The sequence below is a fragment of the Macaca nemestrina genome, chromosome 6 (genome assembly GCF_043159975.1).
Source record: "Macaca nemestrina isolate mMacNem1 chromosome 6, mMacNem.hap1, whole genome shotgun sequence".
Taxonomy (NCBI): domain Eukaryota; kingdom Metazoa; phylum Chordata; class Mammalia; order Primates; family Cercopithecidae; genus Macaca; species Macaca nemestrina.
The window spans coordinates 46,505,132-46,519,289 of NC_092130.1; the positions used below are offsets into that span (position 1 = coordinate 46,505,132).

General features: G+C 50.7%; 1 long non-coding RNA gene across 1 annotated transcript in view; it reads left to right on the forward strand.

Moving 5' to 3' along the window:
* Positions 1–14,158, forward strand: part of LOC105467149 (uncharacterized) — a 112,447-nt gene that overhangs the window by 17,953 nt on the left and 80,336 nt on the right. Inside the window, exons 2-3 of the long non-coding RNA XR_011624679.1 lie at positions 5,513–5,650; positions 7,579–10,674. This is a non-coding gene — a long non-coding RNA (uncharacterized lncRNA). The remainder of the gene's footprint in view (positions 1–5,512; positions 5,651–7,578; positions 10,675–14,158) is intronic.

The window sequence follows — 14,158 nt, forward strand, 5'->3', positions numbered from 1 at the left end:
GTCAGGTAGGGAGGCAAAGCTCCAGGCTGTGTCAGGATATCAGGAGACACAGAGATGAGGCCACAGCGAAGGTACAGGACTTGCCGTAGTTCCTGCAAGGAGGAGCCGCAGTACTGGAGGAGGAGCCACAGAACCGGAGGGGATTTGGGGAGGAGGGGTCATCCTAGCTGAATGTTGAAGAATGGTGGGATCTGAACAATTGAAGATGGGGACTTCAGGCCAGTAGTCTCAAGGTCTGCATCATGAAGCCCTTCCTGACGAGTCCAGGCTTTGCTGACCACACCAGCAGAGTTAAAGTGAAGTCCTGGTCATGTAGATCCGGAAGGTTGGCGCCCCTGGGACAAGCCACAACCCAGCAGGTCTCAGGTGGGAGGGAGCGGGTGAGGCAGCAGCAAGCGGTTGGGCTCACCTGGGGCCACAAGGTCCCCATGGGCTTTCAGGGCTCAGATGTGTGAGTGGGGGTGGGGGCGGAGGGGAGAGGCAGTGGAGGAGGGTAAGGGAGAGAGAAGGATGGGTGGGAGGAGAAAGTGGGGACAAGGAGGAGGAAGGGAAGTGGATAGAGAAGGAGGAGGGAAGAGCGGGGAAAGAAGAGAAATGAAGGAAGGGGTGAGGAGGGAGGGGAGCCCTGGCCGCGTGGCTGTTGGGCAGGCCTGGTGCAGGCAGTGTGGCCCACATGCTGCCCCTCCAGACACAGGGCTCAGCCTGGTGGCCGGGGGCAGGGAGCCTCTTGGCCTAAGCCTCACATTCACAATTGCCTCTTTACATTTAGATGTTGGGAATGGTTCCAAGTGAGGTTTTAATGTTAGGAGCAGTAATTTGTTAAATGTAAGCATTTAAAACCTGCCACAGGATTTATATCCGCATCTTGGTATGTCTTTGGTTTTTAATCTATAAGAGGCCTGATAAAGTGGATGTGGTTCAGACCTCTGGGCCTGGGGCAGCCCCACGGGGAAAGCCTTTTTCGGGGAGAGAGCCTCCGGCCGCGGGGGCCCTAGGCCCAGTTCCCACTTGTACACATTGCTGGATGTCTCACCTCCCTGGCTCTGCAAACCCTGGCCAGACACCAAGCCTCCCCACCAATGGGAGAACTTAGGGTGTTTTAATCACTTCTTTTTCACCCCATTAGTGAGGTAGGATCTCACCCTATGGTTACGGGATGTGTGAACACTTGACACCCAGCACTGGACAGACAGATTGACAGCAGTTTATCAGTCATATGTGCTCACAGCCCCGGGGAGGAGGACTCAGCACTCCACACCAGCCACAGGGGGGTCACACTCAGGAGCAACGTGAACCACCTGGGGCTGTGGAAGCAGGCTTTGTAGTACCAAGAGGGCAAGGTGCCCCTGCTTCCCACAGGAGGATGTGGTTGACTTGGCTGAATAGTTCTGAGGGCTGGCAGGGAACCGAAACCCACTACTCAGAGAGAAGCAGGAACTACATCTGGTCTCCCGGATAAGGAGGTTGTCTGGCCTGGGGACCTTATCCGCAGGAAGAGAGGTGGAGGGGGAACTTGTGGTTAGACCATCCGAGGCCCTCCCAATTTTATCAGATGTCATGGTGGCACATAGTAGGCCTTCATATAGTGCAAAGGAACTAATAGGCTTAGAGCTCCTTCCTCAGGTGCAGGGTAGAGGAGGAAGGCTGGAGCTGGAGCAGACGGCAGCATGGTCAAGGGCTCAGTGAGAGCTCGGGAGAGGCTGTCGGGGACTGCGAGGACCCCAGGAGGTCGCCCAGGAAGACACATTAAAGCTCTCTGGCACATTCTTGCCCCTGCTGTGCTTAAACCAAATCAAACTTATTCCTGGTAGAGGACCATTCCATTTTTCTGATCTGATGGAGAAGAAATACATTGAATTGAATGAAGATGCATTGAATGTCTTCAGGCCAGCAGTCTCAAGGTCCAGCCACCAAGAGGGCAAACTGACCTTGACAGGTGCAGGCTCAGGATCCTGGGATGTGGGAAGCCCCAGAGTATCTTCCGTCCCCCTTCTCCCCTTGAAACCCTAGATCTGGGCTCACAGGATGGCCTTGGGGAGCCATCAGAAAGATGGAGACAGGCCAGGCATGGTGGCTCATGCCTGTAATCCCAGCACTTTGGGAGGCCAAGGTGGGCGGATCACGAGGTCAGGAGTTTGGCCAACATGGTGAAACCCCGTCTCTGCTAAAAATACAAAAAATTAGCTAGGTGTGGTGGTGCGTGCCTATAATACCAGCTACTCAGGAGGCTGAGGCAGGAGAATCACTTGAACCCAGAAGGCGTAGGTTGCAGTGAGCTGAGATTGTGCCACTACACTCCAGCCTGGGTGACAGAGCAAGACTCTCCCTAAAAAAAGAAAGAAAGATGGAGATGTGGCCCAGGGTCACACATTCCAGATCTCCATGGTTTCCTTTGGAGTCGTTGTCTCCATCTTTTCAGACTGACAGGTCAAACCCTCTAGTGTGCCCTTAACCCCAGCAGTCTCTGCACCCTCCTTCCACTTGGGCTTCGCTGCTCCTCTGAGCCCAGTGCCAGACTCAGGGGCTGCACAGGACCCCACCCTTGCTTTCCTGGCCCTCATGCTGTGGTTCCCCCATCCTTTACACAACCCTGATTCCATAGGTGCTGGAGCTTCTTCCTGCAGTGGCCAGTGGTCCATTGTCCTTGTCATGCTTTTCTGACTCCAGTGAGGGGACTGTGTATTTGAATATGAATCTGTTTTGGTCTCACTGCAAGATTTGGGACACTTTTCCTAAAGCTGGGAAGGGGCTGGTGGTTCAGTGTGCAGGTTTCGCAAGCAACAGAAAATGGTACACTTGGCCTAGGCATTGCTAAGACCTGGCAGGACCTCAGGGGGGTATCTGGCAGAGGCCCACCCTTGCTGCCACATCAGGGGTGATGTGAGACTCTTCCCTGAATGTTCTGCTGTGTACAGGACCCCCAAGAATATTGCACGATCCTAGGGAGGGAAAGAGGCCTCACTAAAACCTGACCAACGTTGGCTTTCTCATCAGCCTTGGAAAGTGGCTCATGAAGCGCTGCATACTCATTTTTTCCTCTAACTATAAAAGCAATTATGAAATTTAGAAAATATGGAAGAATGTGAAGACCACCAGACTCACCCAGTACCCCACCATCCAGGAGAAAGCACTATTGCCATTCAGGTCTCTTTCTCTCCAGTCATGGTTTATGCCTGTCTAGTGATGAATATATGCGGTTTACAGGATGAGGGTTCCACTGTAGAGAGTTCTGTTTGCTGCCTTTTGTTTAACAGCTGCACAATATTCTCCTGTGTGGATCTGCTATCATTCATTTCCCCTGTTTTTGGGCTCTTTGGGTTGTTTCCAGTTTTTTTTGTTTGTTTGTTTGTTTTTGTTTTTCTGTTATTAATAATGCTGCTGGAAACGTCTTTGCGTATTGGTCTTTATGTATGTCTCCGATAACGTGATTTGTCAAATGTCACTGTGCAAAAGACCCAGCTTGGGTGCCCAGTTGCCACACACGCTGGACTCTTCCCAGTTCCAGCAGCCTGCAAAACTCCTGAGCCTGTCTTTCCAGAATGTTCTTCCAGCCAAAGTCTAAGATGCTGATGAGGAAAAAGCAGAGTAAGACTGTGATGATGCTGGAGGGTGTGTACTCTCCAGTACAGGGACTGTCGTGGGTTGACCTGTGTAAGGAGGTGTCCTGACCCAGAGCTCCAAAGCTAGATGCAAACACCCATTTTCAGAGCTCTTGTCCCTTTAGCGAGTGTGTAGTGTGTGCCAGATTAGAGCTAACCTTCTCTTTACCTGCCTGAAGCATTCAAGTCTTCCCCACAACCCTTTAAGGTGATAGTATTTCTGCCCCTGATTGACAGACAAGGGAACTGAGGCACAGATAGAGGCTAATTACTTGCCCAAGATCCCAGAGTCAGTGACAATGCTGGAACTTAAAACAAACAAAAGCAAACCACCCACCACAGTGCAGGGACGGTGGCTCTGACACAAACGTAAATCGCATCGTCACTAGCTGACTCCCACATGCCTGTTCGCGTTTTTCCTTTCTCTGCTGCTTGGGTTTTACACACCCCATCTTCCGGGTGGGTGTCTGAATACTTCCAATTCAGGACTGTTGAGCCTGACACTTCCTCTGCATTCGTTTGGCTCAAAGCTCCTGTCCACCTCCATCCACCGCATCTGAAACTTTGAGAAGGAAACTTCAAAATGTCATTGGAGCTGGAACAGCACGTTTGCTGGTGGGGGACCCTGCTGTGACTCACTGCTGGGCTCAGAGCCACTGAAAACATTTCTCTTGGTAAGGGGGCCACTGCGGCCAGCAGAGCTTTACGGGCCCAAGGCTCTGCCTGAGCTACCTTCAGAAGAGAGGAGGCACTGTGCAGTGCTTCCAAAAGGCCTCCCACGGTTCCCAGGGGAGCGGGGACCCATGGATGTGCTGAGGAGAGAGATCCAGACTGTGGGTGACACATGCAAGTGCCCAGTTGCCACACACGCTGGACTCTTCCAAGTTCCAGGAGACTGCAAAGCTCCTGAGCCTGTCTTTCCAGAATGTTCTTCCAGCCAAAGTCTAAGGTGCTGATGAGGAAAGAGCAGAGTAAGACTGTGATGATGCTGGAGAGTGTGTACTCTCCAGTACGGGGACTGTCGTGGGTTGACCTGTGCCATCCAAAAGACATGTTACAGTCTCAGCCCCATTATTTCAGAATGTGACTTTATTTGAAAATAGGGTCTTCGCAGATGAGTTTTGTTAAAAGAAGGTAACACTGGATTGGGGTGGGCCCTAAATCAATGGCTGGTGTTCTTATAAGAAGGCCATGTGACAATGGAAGTGGAGATTGGCGAGATCCGGAAGCGAGGAGACGCATGGAATGGATTCTCCCTGGAGCCTTCAGAGGAAACATCGTTCTGCAGACACTGTCTTTTTGGACTTGGCCTCCAGAACTGAGAGAATACATTTCTTTTGTTTAAAGCCACCCAGGTTATGAACACTAATATAGGGTGTGAATTGGAGGGCTTGGCCCACCCGGAGGCACTAGATTCCATTCCTAGGGGCTGGAACGATGTCCTCAAAAGAGGAAGGAAGGGTTAGGACAGGATTTTCAACCCAGAAGTCCAAATAGAAGGAGACATTCGAAGCTTGGCCCTTAAGTCTGTGCTCTTGGCTGTCTCGATAGTCTGTCCCTGGGGCCTCCCCAGTTTGGTCAGGCTCTGGGACCTGTGTGGGTCTGACAGTGCAAATCCTCTGTGTGAGGACTGGTCTGGCTGAGAAGTTTCTGTGTGTTATGGGATCAATACTGAGACTGGACTTTGTATGTCCACACCAGAAAGTAGAAAGTGATTTCCTTCAAATCATCTTTAAAAGTTTCTGACTAGAATTTTAAGTCTGTTTATCAGCACAAGGGACTCTATATCATCCTCTACCACCCCCTATTTCTCTATTTTAACTGGAAGATAAAAATAGTTAATCAGAGAGTCAGAGTTGAATGGGGAAAGTACCTGATTCTCGCATTCTTTCCTTTTTCTCTCACTCGCAAAGTGAATTTAGAGATAGGGAGCAGCTGGCTGAGGGAGGAGCACCTCAGTATCTGTATTGATGGAGAAGAAACCGGGCTGGGTCCCTGAGGACCCACAGCTGCCACCATCAAAGCCTCAGCCAGCATAGGCCGGAGCAAAGGTAAAAGCTTATTTGGGGGAGCTGAACTTCCCCTTCCCCAAAGCCGGGCAGCAACCTGAGTGACCCGGCTCAGAGTGAAAGCCTTCATCCTCCCCTCCTTTCTCTTTTTGTCATTATTTAAAAATCCTTCAGTCCTCTTCAGGGTTCAGATCTTATTGCTGTTGATTCCCACCCTCCCACCTTTTTTATTTTTTTCGAGACAGTGTCTCACTCTGTCGCCCAGGCTGGAGTGCCGTGGCACAATCTCAGCTCACTGCAACTCTGCCTCCTGGGTTCAAGCTTTTCTCCCACCTCAGCCTCCCGAGTAGCTGGGATTACAGGCATGCGCCACCATGCCCAGCTAATTTTTTGTATTTTTAGTAGAGATGAGGTTTCACCATGTTGGACAGGCTGGTCTTGAACTCCTGACCTCAGGTGATCCATCCACCTCGGCCTCTCAAAGTGCTAGGATTACAGGCGTGAGCCACCATGCCCGGCCCCCGATGTCCATTTTTTATGCATATGGTTGTTTATTATGTCTGCTCACAGCCCTAGGAGGACAGGGATTTTGTTCCTTTTGTTCACTGCTGTGTCCTCAGTACGTAGAATGTGCTTGACCCATAGTAGGTGCTTAGAAAGTATTTATCAAATCAATCTGAAAAAGATTGCTGCTTTGCGGAGACACGTGCTGACTGTGTTCTCAAATCCATGTGCAAGGAGACAGAGAGGGCACACACTTTTTTCCTTGAAAGTGAAAAAGAAGAATCCTGGCTGGGCGCGGTGGCTCAAGCCTGTAATCCCAGCACTTTGGGAGGCCGAGATGGGCGGATCGCGAGGTCAGGAGATCGAGACTATCCTGGCTAATACGGTGAAACCCCGTCTCTACTAAAAAAATACAAAAAAAACTAGCCGGGCGAGGTGGCGGGCGCCTGTAGTCCGAGCTACTGGAGGCTGAGGCAGGAGAATGGCGTGAACCCGGGAGGCGGAGCTTGCAGTGAGCTGAGATCCGGCCACTGCACTCCAGCCTGGGTGACAGAGCGAGACTCCGTCTCAAAAAAAAAAAAAAAAAAAAAGAAGAATCCAAACCACATATTCACAGTGCCTGTAATTTCTCCAGAGTACCTTTACAGGTATAAAGTGCTGGAGTCGGCGTTATAGTCACCGTGTCACTGATGGGAAACAGAGCCTGCGTGGAGTGAAATGAGTTGCTCATAGTGACACAGGGTTAGGGCCAGGACTGGGCCAGGAACCCTGCTGTCCTGCCTGGAGTCCATGTCCCATGCCCTGGATCAGTGTGGACTGTAAAAGTTGCATTTATTAATTTATACTTGAATCATGGCATTGAAAAAGAAAACTGGCTGATCCAGCGTTTTCCAAAATGTATCCTAAGACTCTAGGTCCTCAAGATCCTTTGTGAAAAATCTGCAAACTTGTTCCTCCCGCAGAGGATGTAGGGGAAGGTATCACACACACATCTCTCAGGATCTCTAAGTCCTACAGGAAGGGGGCCCATTTAACTTCATCGAGTCCTGTGTTTTCCTCTTGTTTTGAACTTTAGGAGCCCGCCCCTTCCCTCCCTTTCTCCCTCTGCCTTTCCTTTCTAGTACTAAGCATCCTGCAGTGGGAAATTTGGATGCCATCCAACTCCTTCATGTCTTCCTTACAAGGAAAGCCCTCATTCACCATTTTCAGACGATGGCTTGGAGGCAAGAAGGGCCTAGGGCTGAAACCTCGCTGTTAAAGACTCAGGCCTGGCAACAAAACCCTCCTGGGCTCTTGTGCTGGCCGGTCCTCTTGGGAAGGATGGCTGGGCTCTAGAGGGTGGGTGCCTGGGGTGTTGCTAGCAGGATGGGCGTTCTGGGGTAAGGAACCAACTCCCATAGCTGGCAGCTGCCCTCCTGGAGCTGAGTGGAACAGTCTGTGGTTAATTATTTGCTTCTCCTGAACAGCGCTGCCTACTCCGACCCGCAGCTCCCTGAGCCTGATTACATTACCCCTTCCATGAAGATTCATCTCAAACTTGTTTGATGCCTCTCCAAAGAGCTCCATCTGGTTCCCTCCCCATTCCTGACAGGTGGCTAACGCAGCTCTCTGAAGCCCCCCAAACACCAGGAAGCATCTTCTGCAGAACTGACTTGGCTTTTATGTCACATTGCTGTCTCCCCATCGTGCATTTGCTACAACTACAGACATTTGTATGGAAATGGAATCCGTGTTTGTAAGGGTTCATCTGCTCAGGCTGCCTTGTGAGCAGGCACTGGGGGACAATCTGCCCGGCCAGCACCCACCCACGTGGCTCCTCGGCTCCTCGGGCAGGACTTCTCCAAACTCTGAGAGTGGGGGATGCCATTGGGCTGGGATTTATGGCCCGTGTGAGCCTTCCTGGGCCACAGGAGCATCTGCTTCACCACTGCAACAACGTCTCTCCATCTCTAAGCATATGTCCAGAGTGGGGCTGTCACTTGCCGGGCTGTGGGCCGTGCTGTGGAGCGCTTGGCCAGAGGGTGGGGCCATGCTGCACCAGGAACAGCGGTGGGGAGGCCTGGGGCCACGCACTGTAACAGAGGCACAGAGGAGCCACGTGTGGCACATCAAGAGAGGGGTTAGGCACGAGTGCACCTTTTTCCATCCAGATACACCCTACATGAGCATGGACTCAGCGTTTACAGAGCACTTTCACCTCCCTTCGGAGTTTTTCTTCAGGACAGGAGTTACCGAGTGAATGCCTGCGTCCTCACCAGATTCATCTGTTAGAGGTTAACCATCAGTGCCAAGGCATTAGGAGGTGGAGCCTGTGGGAGGTGATGAGGGTTGAGGGAGGGCATGTGAGTGGGGCCCTCCTGATGGGATTAGCGCCTCTTGTAAGAAGAGGAAGAGACACCAGAGCTTCCTGTCTCCGCCATATGAGGACCCAGCAAAAAGGCAGCAGGCTGCAAACCAGGAAGAGGGTCTCCTCAGAACCTGGCCATGCTGGCAGCCTCCTTGGAGTCCCCGCCTTCACAGCTGGGAGGAACACGTGTCTGTTGTTTAAGCCCCCCAGGCTGTGGTGTTTTTTCACAGCAGCCTGAGCTGACTAAGACAATGGGAGACTTCAGCTTGCAGGAAGAGGAGGTTCATTGGCTCCAGGTCACAGTCTGGTCCTGCAGCTCCAAATTCCAAGCCCCTTGCTCAGTACCAGTGGGTCAGGGTCAGAGAATTCCAAGGAAGGCCAGGCTGGGGAGGGGCCCCTGAGGGTGGGGATGGGGACAGTCCACCCTAGAGATGGGGTCCCACTCTGCCACATGGTTCAGAGCAGGCCCTGCCTTGGGGACCCTGCCCTCCATCACTCTCAGGCTGTATGGTTCGGGGGCCCCCCACCTACACCACCCGCACCTTCGGGAGTGCATTAGACCTAGGCCTGGCCAAGCCAGTAAATGCCTATTGAGCACCTTCTACATGGCAGGTGCTGTCCAGGCGCCTGGGAAGTAGCAGTGAATAAAACAGGCAAAAGTCCTATGCTGTGACTTTACATGTTGGTGGAGGAAGAAAGACAATAAAAGTCATATCCACTGCATTAGAAAGTTAGAATGGTCGGGAGAACAATACAGTGAGGAGGGGACAGGGTGTATGTGGGTGGAATGGAAGTGGGGAGGACTGAGGAGGTGGCCCCTGAGGAAAGGCTTGAAGGAGGGGAGAGAGGAACAGGGAACGGAGAGGGCAGAGTCCCTGAGGAAGGAGCACTGGTGGGTGGGTTTGAAGAGCAGCAAGAAGTTATGACCAGAGCAGAGAGGAGAGGATTTGGAGGTGGGGGCTGAGGTAGGGCCTTTGGCTGGTGCTCAGAGGGTGATGGGAGGTCACTGAGGGGTATGGGGCAGAGAAATGCCACCGTCTCACCCACATTTTGACAAGAGCACTCTGTTGTGATGAACGGCTGGTGGGGAGGGGGCTCTGCTGGAGGCTGGCACAGCAGAATCCAGGTGAGAAACGGTAGAGGGGGCAGAAGGAGTCCGACTTGGTATGTATTTTGAAATGTTTGCTGACCACTTGAATATGGAGTGAGAGAGAGGGAGGCAGTGAGGATGCTTTCAGCATCAGCAAATGGGAAGATAGATTTCCATTGACCGAGAGGCAGATGAATGTACGAAGAACAGTTTTGCAGCTAAAGACAGGATTTCCCACTTGGAAACGTGAGGTTTGTCATATCCCTTAGAAATGCAAGCGAGGCTGTCAAGTGAGCCTCCAGCTCAGGGTGGGTTGGGGCTGGTGATACAAAATTGGGAAGCATATGGAGGGCATTTGAAGTCAGGAAACTGCACAATGTTGCAAGCTGGTGATTGCTGGTGCAACACAGAAGCCTGAAGCTTGCATCCTCAGACATCCAGTGATAAGCAGTGGCGCAGGCCAGGTGGAATCCACAAAGTTTCTGGAAAGAAGCCGCCAGGGAGGTGGGAGGAAAGCCAGGAGGGTTTTCATGCTGGCGGCTGAACCTCGTGGCTTCTTGTCACCCCTGGCCACTGTGTTGCCCATGGTGCAGGCACAGGACCCGTGTTGGTCTGATCAGAGCACAGCCAGGGTACTTACTGGAGTCACAGAGCACAGGAAGCAAGCTATTTTCTGTCTTACCGTGCTTAGCTGGGAAGAGGAATGAGTCGGGAGCTGTTGGTAGCCATTTTCCCAGTCCAAGTAAGCAACTGGCACCAGATCAGAATTGCCAGATGCAAGACGCAGAGGGAGGCAGAGTCCCAGGCCATTTCAGCTTCACGTTCAACCATGCCCCAAGCTCCTGGCTTTTAGTTTCATCAGCCAATAATTTCCTAATTTTGCTCAAATCGGCTTAAGCTGGGTGTCTGTCATTTGCAACTCAAACAATTCTGACCAAAGCATCAATGCACCCAACACCTACACGGGGAGAACCTCCCCCACCGTCATTTTGAGGCTGTGCCCTCCAGTTGAACACCTGTTCTCTGTGGCACTGACTCCTCTTTCCATAGGGACATCTTACAACAGTCGCTTTTATCTGAGGTTGTGCAAAGAGGGATGGAGGAGAAAACAATGAAGAATCACTGGTGAGGATTTTTTTGTTGTTGTTGTTAAAAGAAACATTTTAGATAAATGTATCAGTTTAATTGAGCAAATAATTTGTGAATCAGCCAGCGTCTGGCACTGGGGTAGGCTTAGAGAGACTTTGGTGCTGTCCTGTGGTTGGAGAGAATTTGCAGACAGAAAAAGGAAAGTGAGGTGAAGAAAAGGGAGGTGACTGGAAAGCAGAAGGGAGGTACAGAAACAGCTGGATTGGCTACAGCTCTGCATGTGCCTCATTTTTTGTTGTTGTTGTTGTTTTTTTTTTAGATGGAGTCTCCCTCTGTTGCCCAAGCTGAAATGCAGTGGCATGATCTCGGCTCACGGCAACCTCCACTTCCCAGGTTCAAGTGATTCTCCTCAGCTTCCCAAGTAGCTGGGGTTACAGGCACCTGTCACTACACCCGGCTAATTTTTGTACTTTTAGTAGAGATGGTGTTTCACCATGTTGCCCAGGCTGGTCTTGAACTCCTGATCTCAGGTGATCTGCCCACCTTGGCGTCCCAAAGTGCTGGGATTACAGGTGTGAACCACCACACCTGGACCTGCATGTGCCTTATTTGAATATGGTTTGACAGTTGGCCATATGTGAGTGGTTGACGTGTGGCTGTTGTGATTGGTTGACACCTGGCTACTTTTTATAAGTTAGGCTATAGTCTGTTTATAGGTTTAGTTAGAGCATAGTTTACTATATATAGAGAAATCTTTAGACCAAACTTAAAATATGTTAGGAGGCAACTTTAGGCTAAACTTAATTTAACGTTTTGTTTTTTTTTTTTGATGGTTATTTTCATTATTTATTTGAAAGAGTGGGGACCAGGGGTGGTGGTTCATGCCTGTAATCCCAGCATTTTGGGAGGCTAAGATGGGTGGATCACTTAAGCCCAGGAGTTCGAGACCAGCCTGGGGAACATAGTGAAACCCTGTCTCTATAAAAAATGCAAAAATTAGCCCAGTGTGGTGGTGTATGTCTGTAGTCCCAGATACTCAGGAGGCTGAGTTGGGAGGATCGCATGAGCCTGGGAGGCAGAGGATGCAGTGAGCTGAGATCATGCCACTGTACTCCAGCCTGGGTGACAGAGCGAGACCCTGTCTCAAAAAAAAAAAAAAAAAAAAGAAAAAGAAAGAAAGAAAAAAAAAAAGGTGGGGGGTGGAAATGACAGGACCATCCCTGTACTTTCCAACCCAAGAGCTGTAATGGGGATGAACTGCAGGGGCTGAGTCTCTCCTGAAAGGTGGGCTGGGGGGCAGATATTAGAATGAGCTCCTGAACTCAGGAATAGGCAGCATGATGGATTCAAGAGAAACAGAAATCTTCAAGAGGGAAGACATTGATCTGAGGGGCTTGCGAGGAGAATGGAGTGTTGAGGCTTTTTTTGTCTGAAGCAACTGGGTGGACAGTGATAGAGCCACTGAGTCAGAAAAGGAGGTGGGGGAGGTCAGCCCCTGGGAACGGGAAAATCCAGGCCTGAGCTCCCGAAGCCTCTCCCCATATTATTAATCTCCTGCTCTACCTACATGTTTGCTTTTGAAGGACATTTTTCCTCCATGCTTTGAAGCCACTTAATTCATTAGTTCTTTATCATTTATGTCCTATTTCATTATGTTATAATCTTTACAGTTGTTAATTTGCATTTCATTTCCTGCAGTGACAAAAAAATTCTACCCATGAAAAATGTTATTGTTGTAAATATTAATACAAGTCACAAATGATCACCATCCAGACCCATTTATCATAGCAGCGGCTCCCTTTGTCTGAGGCTGGGAAGATTCAGGGTAATTACTAAAAGCTCGAGCTCTGTATGCCCCAGGGCTGGAAGAAGCAGAGCTGGTCACAAGCCCTGAGACAATGCTAAAAGAGGCAGAAAAAACAGTACCTGACTACAGCCGACTACCTGCATTTGTACCTCCTGTGTCACTCTTGACACAGACCTCACACTGCCTGCACCTGAGCATCTCAGAGGCCAAAGAAGGACAGATGGCTGCTTTCATGCCCAGCAGGGGAGAGTCTGTGACCAGGAGGATGGAGCAGGGAAGGAGCCGAGGTGAGGTCTTCCCTGGAGGAGAGCCAGGAGAAGGCGTGCTGCGGGCCTGAGAGGGAAGGGGGCATGGTCAGTGGCGGGGCAGTGGCGGTTACACATATCCCAGCCCCAGGCCCCTCAGTTGCTTCCCTCCCGGCTCAGAACAGGACACTTGCCCCTGGGCCTTCTTAAGGAAAATCGCGCTGCAAAGAGGCATTTTGCTGCCCTGCAGATCAGAGATGATGAATACTCCTAGCCCCTCAATGAGCTGCCTCAGTGTCTAGGCCTGGTGGGAAATACTCGTTACTCTTTTTCTTTCTTTCTTTTTTTTTTTTTAGACAGAGTTTGCTCTTGTTGCCCAGGCTGAAGTGTAGTGGTGCGATCTCGGCTCACTGCAGCCTCTGCCTCCTGGGTTCAAGTGATTCTCCTGCCTCAGCCTCCCGAGTAGCTGGGATTACAGGCATGCACCACCACACCCGGCTATTTTTTTTGTATTTTTTTTCAGTAGAGACGGCGTTTCTGCATATTGGTCAGGCTGGTCTCAAACTCCCGACCTCAGGTGATCCACCCACCTTGGCCTCCCAAAGTGCTGGGATTACAGGTGTGAGCCCCCGCGCCTGGCCCCATTACTCTTTAAAGAAATGCTGCAGCCCTGCAAGAAACACTAGGAGCAAACTGGGTGGCAGCTGAGTCAGAGCTCTGCCAGCCAGGGCCCAGTGCTGTGGTGTGGGGATTGAGGCTGTGAGTGTTGTCCTTGCCGGGAGCCTGTGGCCTTGGCTCTGTTCCAGAACATATCCGAGTCCCATCTCTGATCCATGACTAGCCCCTGTCCCACACCTGACCTGTCCTGCCTGTATCCCAGCTCCAGACTGGGCTCCAACTCTGACGCCCACACCCTTACCCTTACCCTTACCCTGGCATGGTGACCACCACATCTCTTCACTCTAAGGTCACATTTTCCTCTTCATAAATGTGAAGTCATCTGTGGGTGGTACACTGAGATCCTGTTCCCCAGCATCCTTTTTCCCAGTGGGCTTAACATCTATTCATGATTCCTAATGGACTCAGTTTTCTAATTTGATCCTTTCTTCTACATTTATTGGTTGCCATTCTCTGATAAAAAGATATTTTTCCTTTTTTCTCCTTTCTTCCTTCCCTAGTCTCCTTTTGTGGAGAATTGCTGTGGTTTCAGAGATTTATTTTTTCCACTAAATATGTTAGACTCTCCATGCTTATCACTCTTCTTTTTGATGTCGTAGTTGTCCCACGTTTGGCCCATGGGACCCCCTTTCTGTTGGCACATGTGTCTTTTAGACGTGACTCCCTGGTCTTTGATTTTTCCCTTGCTTTCTGGCCTGGGATACTCCAGGTACACCTGTACTTCCCTTTCTCTAGAACCGGACTCAGTTGTTTTTCCAAGGAGCCCTACCTTTTTTTTTCTTTTGTCTCT